Raw genomic sequence first — 9,497 nt, 5'->3', positions numbered from 1 at the left:
CTCTCCCTTGGTGCTGAAGTTGAGCTCTGGGGGTCTGCTGGTAACAAAGGTTATTGTAACCATGCCAGACACAGGAGAGGGAAAGGAGGCCACACGTACCCGGAAGCCATTTGCTTCCCTGAATGCTCAAAAGCTACTCTCTGCTGCTCAGACCACAGGGATGGGCTGCAAAATGTACCTGCTCTTCATTTACTGCTGGCTGGTCTAGTGCTTCAGAGCTAGAGCAAAGGAGAGAAGCTGTGAATATATCAAATTTGGTAGCTGTGTGGGAAGTAGGAGGTCATATTGATAGATGCAGAGGAGAAAGGTTGGTAGTTTGGAGCTAGGCTCCACAACTATTCTGATGGTGGAAAATGAGATAGGCTGTTCTTCTCACTTTCCGTCTCAGCTTGGTCTACGTTGCACAGTTCATGCAGCTCAATATTGCAGTTTGTCTGGCACAGCATGCACTTATACAACAGGCTGTCCCACGCTGCACTGTAGGTAAGGTCCTGCAAACCTGGTTGGGTGCCCTGCTTTGTCTGAAACTCTTGCAGACCAGAGACAGGATGTGGAAACTGGGCGGACATGAACTTACCATTGCATTTCAGTCTGCTAACTTTTTTGGGACCAAGCAGGAGTTTTGTGCTGGGGACACTGTACAGTCACTGCTGTTCAAAGGACTCTGTTGTGAACCCACGATAGCTGAACTGGCCCTCAACACCAAACTGCCTGGAACAAGCTTTAATCTTAATGATCTGCGGAGTTTTTACTTTGGGGTAATTTTTCTTTTGTTTTTAAGATTCTGTGAAGTCTCTGTAGCACAGACAGTCCACTACTGTGCTATTCAAGTCTGCCTCTGTGTGTGTATATATATGGTATGTTTTCTCTTATTGCATGTTTTGACATAGTTTCTGGAAACACCTCTAGGAGAGGTCTGGTTACCCTAGGTACAATGTCATAGCTGTCCTTTGGTTCCTGGGGCTAGCTCCCCCCAGAAAGGGTCTGGACCCAGTAAAGACAGAAGGAATATTTGCTGTAGAAGTCGACATACTGCTTCACTAATATGTCTGGGAAAATCAACCTTTTTGACTCCTTTAAACCCCTCTGTGCTTCATCTCTACTTTTTTGAAGTATGTTTTAGAAGGTTTTTGTGGGGTGTTTTTCTTTTTAAACTTGACTAATGTCTTCATTGTTTTTAGGGCTGGTACCCTATGATACAAAGTGCTCACTCAAAACAGCTGAAGGGCAGGCCAGCTTGTAAAAGGAAGATATTGTCTGGAAGCTCGGTGTATGGGAACTTGATGCCAATATTCATGAAATACAATAAAAGCAGGCAGTTTGGAAAAAATGTGAAAGTGTCCCAGACTCCATCGTAGTATTTATTGGGCGGCTTAGCAGATTTTTTGAAATATAATTGGATTTTTAATTTGACTAATTTTAATGACAGAATGGAACTGATTCTGTAGCTAGTTCTTCCAAAACAGCTCAATTAACCTGTAGATCTTTACAAAAAGTTATTAATTATGTTTTAGAGTGAGACTTCTTTTCTCTGGGGGTGCAGGCGTATGTGGGTGGCTACTGAGAATACATGGTACTCTAATCCCTTCTTGCTGTCTCTCTTCCACTCTTTTTGATGCACACAGATATTATGGGCCAAAATATGCCACTTCTGTCATTCCAGAAATAAACAGGACTAGTCATAGGACAAAACATGACTTACTACAAATACAAGTGACAGAAACTGTAACTGAAGAAGGAACAAAAATCGTCATTTTTAATAACACTTGGTTAGTTTCCAAAGTGGAGAGCAAATGACTGAACTTGTATTATGCTCTAGGAGAAGAAAGAATACTTCTAACCATTCGAGAGAAACTTGGTGAAGGGAGGGCAATTACAATAGAAACTGCTATTTTAAGGCAGAGTTGATTCAGGGTAGGCTTTCTCAGCTGCGTAGCTGACATTTCCCAGTTTTTCACACTGTGATTTTTACAGTACTTCAGCCATGAGTTAGGTTCAGATATTGCACAAAAGGGTAAATACAGCAGACTTGACTTTTCTACTTAAAAAGTAGATGCTGCACCTATGTCCTCCGTTAGTCAATTTTCTCACCAGACATGGATGCTGCGTGGTCTGTCAGTCTATCTGCCAGCTGATGTCTTTGCTTGTCCATCTCTTAAGGAAGCCTGGACTGTGAGAACCATCAAATGTGTTTCAGACCTCAGTGCAAACTGGTCTGAGCCGTCCCACTGTTCTTTGCTATTTCCACAGTGGTGTTTGGGCAGGTAGGGGTGCTGGTAAGAACCCCAAAGAAACATGGAGAGGTGGGAAAAAAAAAAATCCCTCTGTTTCTCTTCCTGTTACCAGTCCAAGCAGAACTGCTTGGCTACTTCCATCTCTGGTAGCCCTGTGTTTGGTGATACTGAAGACCAACTGCAGACTGAGCTGTGTTAGCAGGATCTTATCTATCAGGTCAAGGGAGGTGGTTATCTTCCTTTGCATGGCAGTTGTTAGGCCATGTCTGGTGTACTATGCCCAGATCTGAGTCCTAGCACAGGTGGAATGTTGGCAAGTTGGAGTGAGTCTACTAGGACATATTGGGGGCTGGAACATGACATACAAGGAGAAGCAGAGGAAGGACAAGAGGCGACAGACACAAGTTGCAGCATGAGAAATTACAGCTAGCTGCAAGGAAAAAAATCTTCACAGGCAAGATAGTCAAACACTGGAAGCAGTTGCCCAGAAACACTGTGGGATCTCATCTTTGGAGGTATTCAACTTTGGAAGTTGGACTGGATGACCTCCAGATGTCCTTTTGTACTTAAATTATTCTGTGGTTACATGATTTTGTGCAAGAGTTTGAGCAAGTGTCTTACACAATCTGTAGTGCCTCTGTAATGCACCGGAAAGAATTCCAAGCAACCACCTTTGCGCTCCCTTTCAGAAACAGAACTCCCTCAGAACTCTCCATACCATAAGCAGGTTTGCCACAACTTTGCAGGCTGCCACTCCTCAACCCATGCACAACGAACATTGTCTTTGCCTGTATTTTCCTGTATGTGAAAATAGCTATTAGACCCATCTCCAGCTGAAAACATCTTCTGCTTTAATGAAGAGCCTGAAACAGTAGAAAACACATGAAAATTAGGCCTATTTCAGCCCAGTGCTTTCCAGGTATTTCCCTGTGCTCCTCTACAGATTCTCCCAGAAAGGTTCTTCCTCTGGCAAGTCTTACTAAAGGGACTTGTGAGGGAGGGTTCTTCTTTCTTTTCACCAACAGATGTCATTGATGAACTCTCTCCTCTTTTTTAGTTCCCTAAAGTTTCAGGCCACCAGGCTTAAACAGATTGCAAATAACCAATATGTCAACATTTAAAATGAAACAGAGAACTTCTCTTGGGTCTCAAGAGGTTGAAATGAGGATCCATGATTTGGATTGACCAAATGCTGTTTAGTCCATACCAACATATCTGAATGGGACACAGGGCAAATAGGAATTTTTCTTGAAGTTTTGAAAAAAATCTTCTACTATTCCAAAGGAGAGAAAAATTACAGAAGACTCTTTATCCACAAGTGTTCCACATTTTGACAGGATCATAGGATAATTCAGGTTGCAATTGATCTTGGGAAGTCTGTAGTCCCACCTCTTGCTCAAAGTAGGATAGGCAGTGAGGTTAGACCAGGTTACTCAGGACTTTACTCAGTTGGGTCCTTAAAACCTCCCAGGACAAAAACTGTACAACCTCTTTGAGATATGACTCTTCCAAAGAGGTTTTTTCTGGAAAAATGTCTGTAAGCTGAAGTTCAAAGGACTATGTTGCATTGTCAGCAGAGAACTGTAAGCAACCTGACTACGGCTTGAATAAGTCATTAAAATGTCCTCCAGCTTTCCCTTTGTAAAGTGGATCCAGTAACACTGGAGGTGCCAAAAGGCTGTATCCTAGTTCAAGTTGCAGCTGAGCTTCAATGCAATCACAAGTGCTGGCACTCTCCTTGCCTTCAGTCCTGGAACTCATCCAGCTCTGGACAAAGTCACACTGGCCTTAAAATCCAGAGTTGAACTCTGGAGGCAACGTGGGGATGTTTTTGTTAATTTGGAGTGACTGAGAGAAACAATTGCTGAAGAGAACTTTCTTGTTAGCAGTTGGTAAAGAAAGTTGAGGATTTCTGGTTTTGAGATCTCATGCAAAGATATGTTAATTTTGAAACTTCTTTGCAGAAGCTGCTGCGAGCTGGGAACATTGCAGCGTATGCCAGCTTAGCGGAAAGATGCCAGAAGTTACTGAGTTTGACCCAGGCATTCCAGGTTGAAAGATTATGGCCTGCGCTCTGTGGGAAGCCAGACAACTGTCGGGTTTCAGATCTGCAAAGCTCCTGAGCACTGCATAAGCACTGGCAAAAGTCCCCTTTGCCAAACTTTTTGCGGCCTCAGTATTAGGGCTGCTTTCATGAGTTTTCATGAGTGAATGGATCTGTGATGGGAGTGTAAAACAGCAGTGTGGTTAACTGTGTCTGAGCTAATACCAGTTGCAGAAGCTTTTTTTTGCAGTATCTGTTCTGAATGGTGACAAAGACTAGCTAGTGTTTTGTTAAGCTGGAAAAGTTTCTTGCTTCTTTGTCCCTGTCTCCTTTTCTGTGGACTTGAACTTGATGAAGCACCTTTTCTGGGTCAGCTTCAAAAGGATACATGAATTTCTGGCATTTATCTTGATACCAAATGCCAGAAAAATAATAAATCAATATTTAATAATTCTTTCTTAATACAGCCCTCCTGCATCCCTGCTCAGAATATTCAAGGTCACCAAGTGCTGTTCAAAGGCATGGGAACAGTAAAAACTGTGCCCTGAATGCTGTCATATACTGTGTGGTGTTAAGTTCATAGGTTGCTTTCAAGGACTCCCCATGACAATATATAATAATAATCTTAATCTGACATACTCAGATGGCTTCCTTGTGCAAGAAACAGCTTGTTTGAACTGATGCACGTGTTTCCTTTTGATAGTGATGCCTTCCATCAGCCTATTAATAGTAGAAGCAATGTTTAATTAACAGCTTTCCTACAGCCTCTGTCCCTCTCTGGTCTGGCTCTGAGCTCAGTCATGGTGGCTTTCTCATTTGTCCATTGCCATAGAGGGTTCTCTTTTTGTTTTTCTAGAAATGGATGGTGAGCTATTCTTTGTATTTTGGGATCATTTAAGGAGATAAACATGTAAGACAGTCCCAAGCCGGCTGAGTTTACCTCACTCATAAGGGAGTGAAGGAGTAAAAATCATCAGAAGTGTGTGAAGTGACACAGGCTCCAAATTTAAGGATGTTGGGGTACCTAGAAGCCCAAATTTCACTGATAGCTAATGAGATTTAGACTCCCAGACTTTTTTGGGGATGCTGTACTCAAATGTAGATGTTTCCCTCACACTCTAGTCACAGGACAATGCAGACAAGCAGAGACTTGTTTTCCATAAGGCACAAAGGGCTTTTCAGCAATCATCTAATTTTGTAGTGTAGACTAGACATTCTGTTTATTTTTTCTGATTTTCCCCTTTCAAACATTGCTTTTATATATCCTTTATGGTTTTGCATGTTGTTCCACGTAGGGGCCAAATCCTTACGGGAGGGACCCATCTGTGGTCACTGATTCTTGGATAGCTCCCTGTAAGATTTGTGCAACTTAGTGCATACATGGTCATACTTTACCTACTGTTTTGATCAACTCTCCCACTTTTTACTTTGTGCTCCAAGTTTCAGGGATATTTGCTATTTGTAGCTGTGGTGGCCCTACTTCTAACTTAATTTTGTGTTGCTTTTTTTTTTGTTACCTTTTACACATAATCTGCCAGCAAAGTTGCACTTGATAATGAACAAGTAAAACCTCTCATTCTACTGAGTAACCACAGGCCTTTATTCATGGTTTCACATGCAGAGAGCTGTGTTATAGAACCAGCAGTTTTCATGATGAGCAACTTTTTCCATGTTGACACTGCAAGTAACAATTGAAAAAGTTTGGAGACCTTGTCTCTGCCTATAAATACACTAACTGAATCTTTCTTAGCCTCTTCTGAGGTCTTGTAACTTAAACTATGTGGTAAAATCTAACCACTGAGGATTTATGAAGCTTGGGTAATGGCAATTTATTGACTTCAGTGTTCTTGCTCATTTATAAAGACAGTCAGCTGAAGGAGAAGCATTCATACTTTATTACCCTTCCTTGAACAATGACATTTTTATTTCTCAAGAATTGTTTTTCTTTTTAATTTAAAGGCAAAACACAATTTCTTTTAATTTGACACATAACAGAAGATTGGCCTGAGATTCTTTGAATTCCTTTTCTAATAATTACAAAACTCACTGTCCAATCCCACTTTCTAATAACTGTAGGATTAAAAGTTGAAAAACAGACTGCTCAAGAAGAATAAAAATCATTGCTAAGATGTAATCATTACTTTTTTTCTATAATAAAATAGATATTTTTGACCGCTCCTTCACAAATCATCCTAATTTCAATGGATGCTCTGCTATTATCAATACCTCAACAAAATAATAGAAAATATGAGAATACAGTTCTCAGAAAAGCTAAAGCCCTGATAGAATTAAATCTGGCCAGGGATGTCAAGGGCAACAAGAAAAGCTTTGATAGGTATGTCAGTGATAAAAGGAAGACTAGGGAAAATACGGGCCCTCTCTGGAAGGAAACAGGGAAACCAGGTTACCTGGAACATGGGGAAGGCCAAGGCACTCAATGACTTTTTTTGCCTCAGTCTTTACCGCGAGGGCTTTAGCCACACTGCCCAAGTCACAGAAGGCAAAGGCAGGGACTGGGAGAAGGAAGAACCACCCACTGCAGCAGAAGATCAGGTCTGAGACCTAAGAACCTGAAGGTGCACAAGTCAATGGGACTTGATGAGATGCATCCGTGGGTACTGAGGGAACCAGTGGATGAAGTTGCTAAGATGTTATCCATCATATTTGAGAAGTCATGGCAGTCTGGTAAAGTTCCCACTGACTGGAAAAGGGGAAACATAACCCTCATTTTTAAGAAAGGAAAAAAGGAAGACCCAGGGAACTACAGGCCAGTCAGTCTCACTTCTGTGCTTGGCAAGATCATGGAGCAGATCCTCCTGGAAACTATGCTCAGGCACATGGAAAATATAGAGGTGATCAGTGTCAGCCAACATGGCTTCACTAAGGGCAAATTGTGCCTAACAAATTTGGTGGCCTTTTATAATAAGGCTTCATCATTGGTGGTTAAGGCAAGAGCAACTGATGTCACCTACCTGGACTTGTGCAAAGCGTTTGACATTGTCCTGCATGACATTCTTGTCTCTAAATTGGAGAGACATTGATTTAACGGATGGACCACTCAGTGGATAAGGAATTGGCTGGATAGTGGCACTCAGAGTTGCAGTCAACGGCTTGATGTCCATGTGGAGACCAGTGATGAGTGGTGTCCCTCAGGGGCTGGTATTGGGACTAGCACTGTTTAACATCTTTGGTGACATGGACAGTGGGATTGAGTGCACCCTCAGCAAGTTTGCTGATGACACCAAGCTGTGTGGTGCAACTGACGCACGGGAGGGAAGGGATGTCATCCAGAGGGACCTTGACAGGCTTGAGAGGTGGGCCCGTGTGAACTACATGAAATTCAACAAGGCTAAGTGCAAGGTCCTGCACGTGGGTCAGGGCAATCCCAAGCAGAAATACAGGCTGGTCAGAGAATGGATTGAGAGCAGCCCTGAAGAGAAGGACTTGATGGGGAGTGCTGGTTGATAAGCTCAACATGAGCCAGCAGTGTGCGCTTGCAGCCCAGAAATCCAACCGTATCCTGGGCTGCATCAAAAGAAGTGTGACCATCAGGTCAAGGGAGGTGATTCTCCTCTGCTCCCATGAGACCCCACCTGGAATACTGCATTCAGCTCTGGGGCCCTCAACATAAGAAGGACATGGAGCTGTTGGAGCGAGTCCAGAGGAGGGGCACAGAGATGATCAGAGGGCTGGAGCACCTCTCCTATGAGGACAGGCTGAGAGAGTTGGGGTTGTTCAGCCTGGAGAAGAGAAGGCTCCAGGGAGATCTAATTGCGGCTTTCCAGTACCTGAAGGGGGCCTACAGGAAAGCTGGTGAGGGACTGTTTACAAGGGCAAGTAGTGATAGGACGAGGGTTAATGACCTTAAGCTGAAGGAGGGTCGATTTAGATTAGATATTAGGAAGAAAGTCTTCCCTGTGAGGGTGGTGAGGCACTGGCACAGGTTGCCCAGAGAGGTTGTGGATGCCCCATCCCTGGAAGTGTTGAAGGCCAGGTTGGATGAGGCTTTGGGCAACGTGGTCTAGTGGAGGGTGTCCCTGCCCATGGCAGAGGGGTTGGCACTAGATGACCTTCAAGATCCCTTCGAGCCCGTTCTATGAATAGCAGGACTACTTAAACCTGGATGCCTGTGAGTTGTGTCCTAAAGCATACACTAGTGCAAACCTACCAGCTCTGGCAAGAGCAAACACCAGCCATGCTAGTCTGCAGCTGAATGTGTACGGGTTTGTTGGCTTTTTCAGGCTTGCTGGAATATATAGCGGCTGAGTTTTGCCTGCTTTCCCTTAATGGAAAGTACTAATTTTGGTCTTTCTTCTCTCTCCAGCTACCAGATCCCTGAAACTTATAAAAATATAATTATCTGTGAGACTCCAGCCCTCCTTTCAAATTTGGTTAAAATTAGCTAAGGAGAAAATTCACTAAAGGGAGCTGACAGACAGGAATCAGGCCAAAAATACATCAGCCACCATGTCAGTTGTGCGTGTCATGGGTAGCTGTTAATTTAATACTGCATTTTTCCCAGACCAGACTGTGGGGATAGCTACTCTGGTGTCCAGGAGGTGCAATCATTCTGTGCCTATTTCAGTGAAGAGCTACTTGAAACATTTGAATCTGTCCCCTCCAAGCACTACTCAGAGCTGAGTGTCATTGCAGGCTCTTGGAGCGGGCTCAGCAGCCTGAGGTTTTTTATTCCTTGTTGATTTGGGGACACACCAGATGGCTCTGCACAAGGCTGGTGGGGCTGCCCCTGTAGGCTTGCTTGTGGTTAAGGGCTTTAGGTAAAAGCAGCAACCAGGCTGTGACAGCGTGGGACTCCTCTCTGGAAGAAGACCTTGTCCCTTGGTGAGCACCAACCCTCTGTGCACAAGCTGATGTTGCTTTGTAGTCATGGGCAGAAATAACCTTTCTCTCTACCTCAGAGCTAACACAGTAAGTTCTCCCTGTTCCAGTTGCATTTTTGACTGTGCAAGACTCAATCCAGCTCTTATGTTTTGAGCCTGTGTAGCGTAAGGTGCATTCAAGTGTGCGGTATGTGCTGTATCCAAGGTACAACACCCACTTGTATTTGGCACCATCACCCCAATAGCATAATATCTTGCATGGGCTCTGTTGAAGAGCTAGTTTTCACTGCGTGGGGGGGGGTGGTGTTTACCAATTTTAGGCCCTACTGCTGCAGAAGACCCATATGCCTGGATTTAACTTTGTGCCTGAGAGCACTT

Source organism: Grus americana, chromosome 2 (genome assembly GCF_028858705.1).
Source record: "Grus americana isolate bGruAme1 chromosome 2, bGruAme1.mat, whole genome shotgun sequence".
Classification (NCBI taxonomy): domain Eukaryota; kingdom Metazoa; phylum Chordata; class Aves; order Gruiformes; family Gruidae; genus Grus; species Grus americana.
Note: the sequence above shows the minus strand (reverse complement) of the source record.